Source organism: Nothoprocta perdicaria, unplaced genomic scaffold (genome assembly GCF_003342845.1).
Source record: "Nothoprocta perdicaria isolate Ctin4 unplaced genomic scaffold, notPer1 scaffold_129, whole genome shotgun sequence".
NCBI classification, from domain to species: Eukaryota; Metazoa; Chordata; class Aves; order Tinamiformes; family Tinamidae; genus Nothoprocta; species Nothoprocta perdicaria.
This window is the reverse complement of record NW_020454416.1, coordinates 1,895,865-1,911,132: the sequence shown is the minus strand read 5'-3', so window position 1 is coordinate 1,911,132 and position 15,268 is coordinate 1,895,865. Positions and strand designations below refer to the sequence as shown.

The window sequence follows — 15,268 nt, the reverse complement described above, 5'->3', positions numbered from 1 at the left end:
AACTACAGAAGTGAGTCAGTGACTCGAGAGGAGAGCCAAGTGAGCTCAGCCTTCCTTATCTTGCATGGACATCTGGCCCAGCCCGTTAGGCCTTCACTAATGATTTTAGGCCTTCACTAATGATTCACCAGGACGAGAAGTATCCATGTACCCAGGTGCAAGGCTGCATCTTGCCGTGTGTAATATACCAATATACCTGATGACCACAGAGACATGGGCACAGGGCAGAGCATGAGGGAGAAGGCTGAAGAGGGAGAGAGAGCTGAGCTGTGTCGGATGATTCCTCTAGTTCAGTTACATTTAGAAAAGTGGTGAGGCATCTTCTTGCCTTAACTTTGAGCATTGACAGGCACTTATGGAAACTAAGAAATACACCGTGACCCTTGTAGTGGGCAAGGGCTACAGGAAAATCACGGTTCTTGTTTCTTCAGCAGATACGTGATCTAGCAGGCTGGAGAGGCAATTTATCCTAGACAAAAGGAGAAAAGAGCCAAAGAAAAAGACAAGAGAGATGGACACTTGTGAGACCCCTGGACAGATCTGTGAAGGACTTTAAGGTACTTAAAGCACTCTTTTTAAAGGGCTTTGAAAAGACAGGCAACTTCACAGTGTTCATTTTCTACAGGTCACAGAAGCAGGGAGTAATTTGGAGCATGCAATCTAAAAAAAACTACCTGATGCATTTTCCAAGAAAGTGCACCACACAAGTCAGCAATAGAGAGACCAGCCAGTTCATAGAAATGGCCTGACTGCAAAAATAAATAAATAAAATAAAAAAGTCCCCTTGCAGTTTGCAAGAAGATTGCAGAGATAAGACTCTCTGAGAGTACAGCAGGAAATTCTGCACTGGCAGCTAATCTTCTCCTATAAGGAATCTTGGAAGAGCTTTAAAGAGACAGAGTGTTGGGACAGGGAGGGGAAATGAGTAACAAACAGGAACCCTGCACAAAAACAACTGACTTCTGCAGGCCTGTGACTCTGGCTTTTCTCATGCAGGGCAGGGAGACGAGGATGCCGCAGTCTTAAACTTTCACCTTTTTACGGCAAGGAGGCCAAGTGGCCCTCGTGTACCAAACCTCCCAGTTTTGCAGCAGTTCGGTCCTATTATCCTTTCTGTTTCTTTTCCATGAATCAAGTATGTCCCCTGATGGAATGACCTTGCTGGGAAAGAGATGATGGTTTTCCTGATGGATGTGTGTGTGTGTCTATACACACACATACACTCAGATGAGGGAACTCAGTTTTCTCAGGTGTAGATGCAAAGCTTTCCTAGTGACACCGGTCAACACAAGTGATAACAGTGCTCTCTCCATAGCAAAACATGTTATTTGTTCCGAGTTGGTTGCCCAGTGGTGGGCAAGTGGTTGTGCCGATGCTGCAGTAGAAGAACCGTCGCTCTGCAGAGTGAGGACCGGGATCACTGAAGCCTCCCTTGGCTGAAACTCATGCCAGGTAACCAGCCCCAATCACAAAAGCTCTGTTTACTCCTGAAACTGAAATGTAAGGAGAGGAAAATCCAGGTGCAGCTAGTCTTTCCTGGCTCGCTAATGACGACAATAATGATTAAGCCTGAAAGGTTTTCTAAAAATATATAAAAGTAATGAGTTTACATGTTGCAGACTGGTGCTGTGCACACTTCTGGCTATTTATTCTTTTAAAGGGCATCATTGTATGCATCATCCCTTATCATTTTTTTTGCTTCATCCCTTTTTGTTTTTGAGCAGTTTGACATGAAGATTCTCAGTAATGAAGCTGCAGAGCAGCATTGCCAGACATCACAGAGGAAAATGTGAAGATCCATTCATCAGAAAATCCCCAACTTCCAGAATATCACATTTAAAAACTACGTATCTGAAATACCTGCGTTCAGTGAAGAAGCAAGATTCGCCTCTGAATGGTAAGAGGAGCCAGTGAAAGCAAATGCTGAGCTATCTTGCTGTTCCTATCAGGACGATGCTCACAAAAGTACAAATCAGCATCTCTGTTGGTGTGGGGTCATGGCTTGTCATCTTCTTAGTATTGATGAGTGTTTGTAGCCACAGCAATACTTCTAAGCTAGCAAGTGGCTAAGCTCTCCATGAATAAAAGCAGTTTGAGTCAATGAATTCTTCATTAGTATCTCAGAGGAGAGCCTGTCAGTTTAGGAGCTCAGAGGAGCAGAATATGGGACATCTGTGTACAGCGCTCAGCAAACTGTCAACACAGCACACGAACAAATTCATGCAACTTGCCCTTAAACGAACCATCAGGAGGCCAAGTGATTAATAGGTTGATCTGTCGAAACTGTTAAGTTTCCTAAAAGCATGACTGAGTGGAGTCATTGCTTACGGTACAAGGAGCTGTTATTAACATTCCAATAGCTGTTTTTCGTTAAAGACATCTGTGACTTAGAACTGTGAAAGCCTGTTTGGTTTTATATTTGTGTTTCAAATAAACGAAACACTGCATTTGTATACCCAGCACATGTTTCCTTTAAGGGTTTGCTTTCAGAGCAGTCAAAACAAAATATATTGCCTTGTGGCAAATGCATTCGATGAGGTACCACTTTGTGCCCTAGGGCTTTCATCTCCTGAGAAGACAATGTGGCCTGTGGAGACTTCAGGTTTCTTCATGCAATATTCCTTTTCTTTGCCAAGATACTACTCTGCCTTTACCTAATTTCTACCTAACATGTGGGCTGCAGGCATCTGGCAGCTTGCTTTCTGGCAGTTGTATTCCTAATGTACAAATATTGCAAAAGAATTCCTCTCCTCCCCACCCACAATGCCACATCTGTGCCTCAGGGTTGTACCCCTTCCTTCAGCAGTGGGAGAAATCAAAACAGAATTGTAATTACCAGGAAATGCTGCCTCAAAGAAGAAGGGTTGACTTCTGAAATTGTCAGCAGCCCAGGAAGGATTATGAAATAATAAATGAGGCAAAGAAGCAGGATGCTATGGATGTTAAAGCCCTATTTTATCCTGGGCAACTTCAGTTCAGCAATCTGATGAGTCACCTAGACTTGGATCTATAAAAGGGTTGGAGCCCTTAAGTCTGAAAGGTAGGTGGCTAAAAACCCTGCTCAGATGGTGGCGTGGCCACATCACTGATGTTCCATGGGCACTGCACACTGATGTCTTTGTAAAATACTCTGTTGTCATGCAAGAAATAGAAACTGTTCAGGAACCAGTTTCACAGCATCCTTCTTCTCACCCAGCAGTGCTGATCACTATGCTACAGCCAAGTCCCTCTCTTGCCTGATCTTTCTGCTTGAAAGTGATTAGATCATCAGGACTAGCTAGAGTAAGTTTCAATTTCCTCTTCTGAACCTTCATCTCAGCAAATGTCCCACTTCCTATGAGAGTTTGGAGGGAAAGGGCTGTCTTGTTCCCTTGGGCTAAACTTCTTTCACTTTGTAGAACAGCCAGGGATAATGAAGAACTGTAGAATCACAGAATAATTTATCAGAAGGGACCTCTTGGAGATCAGCAGCCTCTCCAAGCAGGACTAGCTTCAAAGAGAGATCAGGTTGCTCATGACTGACATTTTCCCCGTTGTCAATCTGGACAAAAGATAGTCAGGCTTGCTGCACTTCCGTATGTTTCACCCCTGGAAAAAATACTAATTGCACTTGCATTTTTATGGTGAAGTCCCGTTGAATAGCTTTTACCAGAAGCTTTCCAAAGTAGAGGAGTTGGGAATGGGTAGAGGCCAGAAGACTGACAGGGAAAATTCAGGGAAATTCCTTCTGCCTCAAATGAGAAATGAATGTGTCATGGCACAGTGCCTAATTTTTCATAAGTTGTGTTGCCTTCTTTCATGTGTCACTTTAGGCCAGTGTTCAACAGCCACCACAAGTCAAGTGGCTTCTTCAAAGGAACAGAGCTTGGAAGGGTTTGGCTGCTGAATTCTCCCAGGAAGCTGTGAACTTTGGCCAGAAGTATGTGCAACAGAGACACTGGAAACAAGCCTAGGCAGCTGGAAGAACAGGACCTGAAATACTACCAAAGGGAGAGGCCTTGGGCTTTCACACTGTGATCATGAGAGGTCCCCATGAAGGTCCTTGGTCACACAAGGCCTTGCCGCTCAGACTGAACAAATGAAATCCCTGCCTAGCCATCACTGAAACCAAGGGCAAGCCATGGCCAAGGCCTGGCCAGCAGCAAGCAAGGCTGGCCGAGGCTCGGACAGCTGCTCTGGTGGCCCCCTGGGCAGCCGTGCACTGCCTGAGCAGAGCTTCATGCGGGGACACAGGTAGGACACCTCCGCCTCTGCCACAAGGCATGCGTCCACCATCAAGTGAGTAGGCGGCCTGCCCTAGGTGGGCATGGAGGGGCTTTGCACTAAGGGGTTTTGCTGGGCACATGGGCCCTTACAGCAGCACGGCTGATGGACAGTTGCCTGTTAAACTGCCATAAAATACTTAGAGCTGGTTCCCTAGAAAGGTTCTTGTTTAGTTCTGGGGGAAAAGGGAGCAAGAGATCGTGGTGAGGGGGCATTCGTCATTGAGAAAGAACTGGCACTTTACAAGAAATTGTGTCATCCTCCCCTGTGTTCGGGGAAACTCTTGTTTAGGATAGGAAGTTGGGACCCTCCAGGCTTTGTTATATCAGGGCCTCTGTGTACACACTTGAGGAGTATACAAACCCCAGAGAAGAGCGTTGATCCATTGCTCAGGTCAAAAGGGGAACACTAGTAGCAGGCAGGACAGATCTCTTGCAAAGCTGGGGCAAAACACGGAGAGGAAGCTGTTCTCCTGGTATGGGAAGATGTTTTTACTGAAACAGATGAGACCGCCTTGAGTTTTCAGTTACCAGCGAGCTCAACAATTTCCTCAGCAGATGGGATGTCTCACTTCATGCTCATTTTTGTTACGCCAATATTCAAACCCCACTTAGTGCTCTTTTGGTGAATCATGTTTGTAAACTGTGCAGCGTAGCTATTCACATATTGGGCAAGGTCCTGTCAGCTTCTTCATGCTGCAAGTCTGGAAGCTATTAAAGCCATCTGAAATGTCCAGGAAGAGAATATTTTATCACCTGCAAATTCTAACTAATGTGTTCCAGGTTCATTTACTATCATTCCTAATTCCTAAGGGCAGTCCTAAGTCATAGAGTTAAATGTTCCCAAAGACCAACATAGACTGGGAGCACTACATATGTTGCCTAGAAAGTACTACAGTGTGTTTTTGTGCTATTACTCTGGGCCAGGAACTGTCTCTGCAGCCCTTCGTAAGCAGCCTTTCCAGCTGCCTGACAGCGGCACAAGTGCGACGGACGTGACATCAGGACTGCCTGAGGCTGAAAGTCTTAGTTCAAGCTTGGCAATCCCAACCCACGCTCATTGCTGCGCTAACTGGATTCCCGCTCTTTACAACCACCTCGGGCAGTAAACAGAGTGAGTTGGTGTCTGCTCACAAACGGCCACATCATGATGCTGTCATCCGACCTCCATCCCAGGGACCTGCTGTGGCCTACAGGCTGGGAATGAAGAGCACACTCTATAAACTAAGTCCCATTTAAAATACAGGGCCTGATTCTTTTCTTAGGCCAAGAGGAGAGCCCTTGCAGCGAAGGGCTCCCTGCAAAGGCGCTGGCGGCGCTCTCCCGAGCCGGCAGACAGCTCAAACAATGGCTTGCGGAGGCGCCTCCTGCCTTCATTCATCGCACGCAGGGACCCGCCACCACGTTCCACGGAAACAATGTGACCGGCCATATTCGGGGTTTCACTGCTGATTATTTTAGCAGACAGGATGGGGACAGGGTAGGAGTGAGACCCATATGGGAAGTGGGAATTGCATGGTAGGAAGTAGGGAGACAACACAGAAAAAATCAGGGAAGGGTGAAAGAAAAAACCCTCAAGGGCAGACACGATGGTGATAATAAGGTGCTCGCTCTTTATCTCCGAGTGACACTGGGCACCACAGCAGGAACAGAGCTAACAGGATGAAGATAACCAGCCCATTTCTTCCTCACTGCACGTTTCGCCTGTCTGCCGTGCCCCTGTCATTTGGGGAGAATTGTTCTCCGGCGGGAGGACGCGAATGCCCTTTGTGTTTGCGCCAGCCCAGGAGCCGTGAGAAAGCGGCTGCCCTCAGCCCGCGTGACGCGAGATCCCCAGCGTGGGTGAGACAGCCGGCGCCCACCAGAGCGAGGCACCGCCAGCGGTGCTTTAGCTGTGATTTATCTATGGCCCTGCTTTAGGAGGAGAGCGATCAGCTCCCAGATCAAGGCCCTCTACCCTTCCACAAGGAGCCAGGCGGCTGCTGTTTGCCAGCACAGGCAAAACCCACCCAAGGACGGGCAGAAGGAGCGTGAACGGTCAGCCCTGGATGTGTCCTGTCTCCTCAGTGGTGCATCGGAGTCCCTGCTCTGCTCAAGTTAATGGTGAGCCACCTTCCTTTCAAGTGCCAGATGCTTAAGACAAGGAACAGACTTGTGCTTCCTTTTTTTTTCCAAGAGGCTGTGAATTACAAGTTTGGGAAAGCCATACAGTACATCTGTATTAGTAAACTAAACAAACCCAGGGCTTTCCTGTGACACCGAGGCCAGCTAGCATGGAACAGCTCATGTTCACACTGGTGGTGCTCATTGCTTTACCAGGCCATGGAGCTGTATGGAAGTGTGCTGGGTGGCCCAGAACAAAACTGGCCAGAAATATTTGTGTTTGACAGAGCAGTTGATTGAGTTCCAGTGCGTGCAAATGTTTAATTTGCTAGTATAGATAAAGCCTAGATCCTACATTAGCAGAGATGCAGCCCTATTTTACAGGAATCTCACAAATGCTGGCTTTCACACTGCCTTGGTATGAATTTATAGCAGCTAGTATGTTTGCAAACCCGGTGTGAGCTTTTGCAGATATGTTTGTGTCTCCTGCCATGATGCTGGAGAGCAAAATTGCTAGGGAGTTTGTGCAAACACACTGCTGATCTTGCTGGTGTGGCTGGGGACATTCCCATTCCCATTCCCTGCTCCCTGTGCTGCTCTGCTGCACAGCTCCCCAGCAGCAGTAGCAGCAGCGTGTGACACGGACTCGCCTGCCGTGACTGGCATGGCAAAGCAGACCCACCAGAAAGACCATTGCAATAAGCAGTGTTTCTTCTGCAGGGCCTTCAGTTGCGTCTCTGAAAGCAGAAGAGATGATTGAGCTCTGCAGGATGGATGTCTCCAGTCGTTCTGGTCAGGACAAAGACGGAGAACCTTACATTTGTGTCCGGAGCAGTGGGGATTGACAGCCGCCTACTATCACACAATGGGGAAGTGTCCTTGGCACCAGGGGCAGGCAGGATGTTTACTACCAGGGATTTGCAAAAACTATCAGAAAGGGCTGTGATTAGTGGATCTGATACATTTTACAGCCCTTGAGGGCCTTTTCCTAATTTGCCATGTGACTTACCAACCTGTTATTGTCCTCTGCAGCTTTCCACATATTGATGGTGCTGACCTTGAAAAGCCCATGGCCTAATATGTGGAATGATATTATTGTGTGTGGAGACACAACCGAATTCTAGGTCAGAGACCGGAGGGGAAGAGTGAATGTGGAGACAGGACCAGGTGGGGGATATTTCCCAGTGCCGGTCTGTGTGGACCGACTTCTTGGAGAGACTCAGCAAGTGGTTCCCACTCCCTGTCACTGCAGGCCAAGAGACGCAACTAATCTATACTCTCTTCTGTGCGACACTGGCCTAGTTCCTGCTAGTCCTAGGGCACAATCCAAACCTTATATACCGCGGTCACTCAGGGACCCTACAGAATACAGCATTATCACCCCTGGTTTACAATGGGGAAATGGGAAGGAGCTTTAAGGATCTCCTAGACTGCAAAGCACACCCATGGCAGAAGCGAACCCTGACATCCCCTACGCCCCGGCACTCGCCATTCTGGGTGGCTTCCCAAGCAGATCAGGGAGATTCCTGCCACAAGAGAACCCGGTCCGGGGCCCCCTCCCTCCTCGCGGGTCCTGCCTTGGGCTCCTTTGATCCCCGCATTAACCGCGGGCAAGGGGGTCACTCATCACACCCGGACGGGCCCCGCGCCCACGGCCGCCGGCGGCCGCTAGGGGGGGAGCGAGCGCCGGGCCGGGCCGGGCTGGGCCGGGCTGAGCTGAGCCGGGCCGGGCTGGGCTAGGCCGGGCCGGGCCGGGCCGGGCCGGGCGCCGCCTCACGGGCGCCGCGGGCTCGAGGGCCGCCGCGGGTGGACGGGGCGCGGGGCTGCGGCCCTCCCGCCTTCAGTGCCGATGGAGCCTGTGCACTAGGCTGGACTCCTACTGCCTGCCCCGCTGAGGTGCCCCCTCCGCCCGCGCCCGCTTCCCCTTGGATTGGGATCAGGATCAGTCCCGGCCCGCAGAGCGGCAGTGCCCGGCGGGGCAGCGCGGGCAGCGAAGCCCGGCCTTGTTTTGCAGCGTGGTGCACGAAGGCACCAGATGTCCTGGTGCCGAGGAAGTACGGGACCAAACAGGACTGAGTGATGCCATTAGCCTGCGTTTCCTGAGGAAACGGCGGGAACCTGCGAGCAGCAAACAGCCCAAATCTTCCGAGTGAAACCTTTCCCTAGGAAATGGAGCCTGGGATTCCCTGGCACCTCGTCAGGGAACGTACTTCTGGGACCAATTGAGCCAGTGAGTGCGTGGCGGGGCTCCCCGCCGCAGTCTGGTGGCAAGACTTTGCCAAAGCGCCTGGCTCTCCAAGGAAGCCCAGACCCGGGGCAGGGCTCTGCTCTCCTCTGCTTCCCACCTTGGCTTCTTTTTCTCCCTCCCAAAAGAGTGAGACTCCAGTCTGCAGCAGCTACTGAAGACAGGATCCTCTTCACTCCCTGCCCCAAGCCAGTCCTTGTGCCACTTCACTTCTGGCTCTACCACTGGTAGATGACAGAACAGACGAATCTCTCCCAAAATGAAAAGGATGGGATATCATCAGAAGTCAGCGCAGTCAGCAAATTCCTGTGACACTTTTGCCTCAGAAATATTCACACTCCCCCTCCACACCAGCTTTTGCTGAAGACTTCAAAGTTGATAAATAGGGAATTTTTGGTGTCAAAATCAACTTTGCTACAGCTATATGTCACCTGGTGCTCCAGCTCTGCCCTAGGATCACCACATGATGCTGTGCAGCATCCAAATGTACACACTCAGCAGGCTGTGGCGTGATGAGTGAAACCCAGAGCTCCCAAGTATGACTATTTTCCAAGTTTAGTGCCAGACCCTGGACTATGATCACTCTTTACACGCTAATCCCACTTATGCCATGAGGCCACAAGCTTCCAGAAATCAATCTGAGTAGCAGTCCCCGAAGAGGAGGGTCTATTTTTACAGTGATGTTGCGGAGATGGCTCTCCTGCTTTTTCTGGCAACGGGAGAAATTCCTCTCGGCAGCTTCGTCCACCTGCACTGGACAACAATAGACGGTGACTCAGGACGAAGGGCTGTGTGACACTTCCAGCTCTGTCACAGCTGAGTCACCGCCGGGATGGGCTGGGCTGGGCCCAGCTGGGAACGCGGTGTGCAGGATGTGTCCCAAGCACAAAGCCAAAGCAGGCAGGTCCTTCCCATATGCCTGCATATGGGACCGCAGGCAAATACAGCGGGCTGTTTAAACCAGAATAGTTGCAGGGCCTCCAAAGGACAGGGCTGCCAACAGTCAGATGCTTCATCATCATGCTGCCCTTCACAGCACTGTTAAACCTTCTTAGAGTAACGGCATCCTGGTGTTGGCAAAACTCTTTTTTTTTTTCGGGAAAATCCAAAGTTTTTATTTATTATGTATCTCTCTCTTTTCAGGTGTTGTTCCCAGACAGCACTGTGTGCTTACATGCCCTAACGGTGCACTTCTGTATCGTAATGTGTTTGGAGAACCCTTTTGTTCCGTAACTTTGAAATTCTTACATTTCTAATGTGTTTTGAGGATATTTTCTACATCTCTTTTTGCACATTATGTTTCACATTATGTTTTTTTTTTCTTTAAAATTACTCTTTGATTGTGTAACTTCACTGTAACCTTGCTTTTTCCTCTAGAAAATACAGAATGGAAAAAAAAATCAACAGTATGTTATGCAAGTGAAAAAAATAATTAAAACATTCCCTCCATGAATGAAAACAGAAATTCCTCTAAGCATGTAGACATTAAGGGTTCAAGTCTGCTTTTACTTACGCTGACATCAGTTAGGAATGAAACCAATAAGTTTCATCTGGAGGAAGTTAGGAAGTGAGCAGTGGGGAACAAGTCCCAGGTTTTCACATGCACAAATACACACTTTTCAAAACACTAGTGCTTCCACACGTGTCCTGGGACAACCCATGCTCTCAGATAACCCTCGCAAACGCAGGGACGGGCACAGTGAAGAGCAGGGAGATGGAGGCTGTGGGGTGACCATTGTAGGTCCTTGTCCCCACTGCAGTGGGTCCAATACAGCCATGCGCCCGCCGGGCAGCCTCACACACCAAGGTAGCCCCCAGCCTGCACTATCTGCTGTTGCCATCGGTCCTGGGGAGGACTAAGACCCTCTCACACTTCTCCAGCCCAAGAGAAGCTTTTCTCCAACCCGAGAGAAGCCTCCAACCCTCTAACACTTCCCCGAGGCCTGTGTTTATTAGCGGGGCCAGAAGGGAGCCCAGTCCGCCTCGCTCCAAGGAGGACAAAAACTATCTGTCTTTCAGAGACAGGAAACAGTGGGGGCACCTCTTACAGTTCCCCAAACAAATATGCGATTTTCAGCCTTTACCCCTTCTCCTGCTTTTGTATATAAATTTATTATTTAAACAAATGGTTTCTACTTTGGTTCCTTTTAGGATTGGCTCCTATTTTATTTGGATCTAACACAAATCTCTGTTTCTCCGTGCCCCCAGGGTTAATAACTTGAGGCAGCTCTCATTTTATCTGAATGGATGGGGCTGAACTGAAATGTAAACTGTGGGCAGGCCGGCTTGCTTCCAAGATGTTTCTGTCAGTGGTTTTTTTTTTCGGATGGTCCCACTTCCCAAAATCAGCTGGGGGATGGTCTCAGTGTAGCAACAGGGCCAGGAATTTTGATGTAATCCCTTGCATATGAAAAGACGGGAGATGCCCTTCCAGATTTTTTTATCAGCTATAACCCCGGCTTTGTGCAATAACGATCCTAATTGCTCATAACTTGCATGCCACATCCAAGGATCAACTCTTTGCTTACAGGATCAACATGTTTATGTTTCGTTTCGTGCCAGCAACAGGAGAGAATGGCTGCCTACACCACAGTATTTCCTATCTCTGCAGTGCCAAATAGCGGCCTGTGCTTCTTAGGTTGATTCAAGGCAAAAAAAAGCCCCTTTTTTGTCAATTTCTCCCAGAAGCTCCCTTGAAACACGAAGGGACATATTGTGGGTTCTCTGTCTGGCAGAGCAGGGCTGTTTCAGCAGCGTTGGCCCCAGGAGCACCTAGAGGGGAGCCTTAAAATGTTTATTCAAAGGCAAGTTTGAGGGCTCCTTGCCCCTGCCATGGCCCCGCTGTGGGCAGTGGTGCAGCTGGCTGGTACCTGGGGCCAGCGCTGCCCCCGTGCTCTCCCTGGGGGCAAAGCGTCACCACGCTCCCTTCTCCCCAGCGCGCTGGCTCTCTTGTTCATTCACAGAGCAGAAAACCCAGGAGTTTGGTGCAGCATCCTGGGGCGGTCGATGCCCCCGTAACACTCCCGAAATACTGAGGGAATCAGGCAAGTCCTTGCAAAGCGGAGGTCCCCCTTCCATTTAGAGTGAGCCCAGCACGGAGATGGTGGAGCCCCTCTCACACTGCCCTCTCCTGCAAGGTGAAGATGGGCTGGGGAGGCTCTGGTGGCAAATTGCTCAGCATGGTTCAGCCACAGGGTCAGACTGGTCGCCAGCACAGCCCTCTGTCTATCCCCAGCCAGAGCCCATGGGTAAACTCGCCGACCAGGCGAGTGGAGGACTGGTGGACAGCTCATCTAGAAAGCATCGGACATAAGGAAGGGCTGCCGGGCAGGCAAGGGCAAGGTCCCTTCCGAGCCCTGCCTGCTTTGCATTCCTCTGCTGAGGACGAGCACATGTAAAACTAACTGCCACACTGTTTTTGCAACTGCTTTGCATTGCAGGCGAGCCTGGGCTTCAGAAGCAAAAGTCCTGGCATCAGGTTTGTTTTTCTGCCTAAATCTTACTTTCCCCAATTAAAAAAGACATGCAGCTGCCTCACACTTTGATTTCCTTAATTCTTGATTTGCTTCAGTTTATCTACATCACTCAGTGTCCTGCTCCCACTTCATGCTGAAGGTATAGGAGCAGAATTATCCTAAGAGAAGCTACTTCACTATTTCCATTCCAACCAGGAATAGGAAGCATCAGAAATATTGCGAAGAAATTGTGGTGTTTCCAGCTTATTTGCAGACTAGTGTGGCTTGGAGGAGTTCCACCAGGCATTTTGAACAAACAGCAGCCAAACTGGGTAGCTTTTCCCTGCCAAGCTGCACTTGGTCAGTCCTCTGGTAAGGTAATAAGCAGGAGTGCAGAGGGGCCAGTAAGGCTGAGGTGTTGCAAGCAGAAACCAAGTCCACAAACGCGGAGTGCGAGCGAGGAAGAGGAGCAGGGCCCAGGAGCTTGGGCGTAACGTCTGCTCACGATGGTGGGCGCAAAGGCCACCTGCCCACTGGTCACATCCCCGATAATATCTGTGCTCCCTTTGGGAGGCTGGCGCGGGCCCCTTCCCACCGACAGTCACACCTGGACTAAAGTACATGAGGAACACACAGACTGCAGGGGGATATCTCCAGTGGCTCAGCCTCTTTACAGGAAACAAGTGCTTTTCCTTCAAATGCTCAAGCTTTTTTTTTTTTTTTTTTTTTTCTTTTTTTTTTCCCCCCTTCTTTTTTTACAGTAATGGTGTTAAAGTGCATTCTCCTCCGTAAACTGCTTTTGTATAAATAGGCCTTGCCCAGTCTGGTCCCTGTGTGCATTCAAAGTCAAATCTGCTGACTCCGGTAATGAAAACCCAGTCACCTCGGGCCTTTCACTGCTCCTGCCCCTGCGCAAAGAGGCGAGGGGGTCAGCGGGCGGAGGCAGGACAGGAGCCTGACAGACCTCACCTGACACGGGGCCCGGCCCGGCCCTGCCGCCCTCCAGCCCACCCAGTCTGGTGCTTGTAGAACAGGTCAGGCTCCGGCCTGCACTCAAACCATTGCAGAGGTCCCAAATTCAGGAGCCTGCTCTCCTGGCCTTGCTGCAGGGTCAGCCGAGAGGCCCCGTCGTGCAGAGCACGTATGCAGACCGGGGGCCTAAGGAGCACTTCCCCTTGCCCTGCGGGGACGGGCATGTTTGTGTTTGTCACCTCCGTGTCAGGATGAGCCCGGGGCGCGCTCCGCTGCACTCCCCCCGGCTTGTATCCTGTTTTCCGTGTGGAGGAAATCTGGGCGCGCAGGCCGGAAGGGCGCCGGGCTGGGCTGCCGTGGAGGCAGTGCAGGGCGCCCCACACCTGCCCCCATGCAGGTGCGCCCCACAGCGCCGCCCCCCCACCTGCCACCCCCGGCGAGGGGCTGCGCCGGCACCGGCACCCGGCACCGCGGCCGTGTGTGGGGAGGCCGCCATGCAGGTGTCAGCCCAGGCAGGTGCGTCTCCTTAGCGGGGACACTGCCTTCCGCCCAGCTAATCTCGTCCCAACCCCGCGCGGCAGTAAAAGCAATAACTGCTGGTGTGGTGAGGTCACCGGCGCCCTGTGTGACAACAAGCATTTGCTGCAAAGAACACTGCAGCGATTGGAGAAAAGATAAGAGATGAAGCCTGGAGTCGTCGCTCTGGCTGGGAAGGTGACCTCATGGCTTGCAAAGCAAGGGATAGAGCTGGAGGAGAAAGCAGAATTTCCGAAAAGAAAGTAAAGTAGCCAGCTCTGGCAGCTCCTTCCGTGGGCCTGGGTTGCTGCGGTACCTGGATGTAGCTTTGGCTGGGAGAATGGGGTTGGTTGATCTGCTGCTGGACCCCTAGCTAATAATGAAGCAGATCCCTTGGTCACTGCTCTCCAGCATCAGTGTAAAGTGGCTGTGACACAAGGAACCCCTCCAGTTCCCAGGGACTTCAGGGGCCAGGCCAATGTGACCCCCCTCCTGCCTGTAGAAACTCACCCTCATGATGAACCACTCAGCCTCATGCTGCAGCTCTTTGCAACACGAATCTGGGGTGGGTTCAGCCCTCTGCACAACTTTGGGGTGGCGGAGCTCTGTGCGTGTCCATCTTGGGATCCTGATGTCTTGCAGGGGCTCGGGAGGCTGTTGGGAGCCCTGGCAGAAGGTGAGGTGCCCGGTGCACTCACCATGCAGCTCTCTGCAGAGCTACTGACGTGCACAAGAGCAGTCGCCACTTGGGAGGAGGGTGGAGTTACCTGCCTGGCCTGATGTGAGTCCTGATGAACATCTCAGCCAGCCCCTTTTAGAAGACAGCACAGTGAACCCCATAGTGAGGAGAATGGGTAGAAACACCCAGCTTGCTGCCTTTTAAGGCTTTTTTTTTCTTTCTTAAACACTTCATCATTTCAGATACACAGCTCAAGCCCTCTGTTGCTGTCTATGTGTGAGCATGTAGATGCAATCACAAGAGCAGGATGGAAGCCTTTAAGTTAGGAAGTTAAGGAAGCCTTTAAGTTAGCTAAATAAGTTCATGATAAGGAGACCCAAGTTCTGGAAACTCAAGAGATAGGGTCTAGCCGCAAGCCAAAGAGATAAAGCTCTTCAGGTAAATAGGATGGCATCTTGATTGGCATTGGACATACATGGGGTTAAAACGGTTTGCCTTCCAGAGGTGGTAAAATAAACATGTGAATTTATTTGGTACTTCGCTATCCATAATTGCTGTAACATCCCCAGGCCTCTGTCACTCTGCCTGTTTCTGCATAGAAACAGGTCTGGGATGATGTCCGCAGATGAGTGTGGGCAGGAAGAGGGCTCTTCCACACAGGAAGGATATTTTTATAAACAGGAAGTGTATTCTCCTACCAGATTTACTTCGGTATCAAGTCCTGTTTTAGGTGGAACTGCCTGATCCAGGGAAAGAAAACAAGCAGCTCATTCACAGGATGGCAGAAGAAGCTAGCACATGACAGAAAAACACATGTTGGCCTGGTTATATTCTCATGAACTGATTTCCGAGGGGGAACCATCCCAGCGGCTACAGCCGTTGGTCAGGACCTGCTCCGAGGTGGCCAAAGCGGCGGCGGTGGCAGCCAGGCCACCAGCCGGCCTTGGCGCGGGCCCCTGCACGGCGGCGCCTGCTGCAGCGCGTCCGCACTCGCGACACGGCTGGCACAGGCACCGGGCCTCCTGCCGGGCGCCAG

General features: G+C 50.7%; 1 long non-coding RNA gene across 1 annotated transcript; it reads left to right on the top strand.

Annotated features, from left to right (window-relative positions):
- The first annotated feature begins 435 nt into the window (after positions 1–435).
- Positions 436–2,008, top strand: LOC112942503. Its single transcript, XR_003248394.1, has 3 exons — positions 436–557; positions 1,316–1,452; positions 1,725–2,008. It is a non-coding gene; the product is annotated as an uncharacterized LOC112942503 (long non-coding RNA).
- The last annotated feature ends 13,260 nt before the right edge of the window (positions 2,009–15,268 follow it).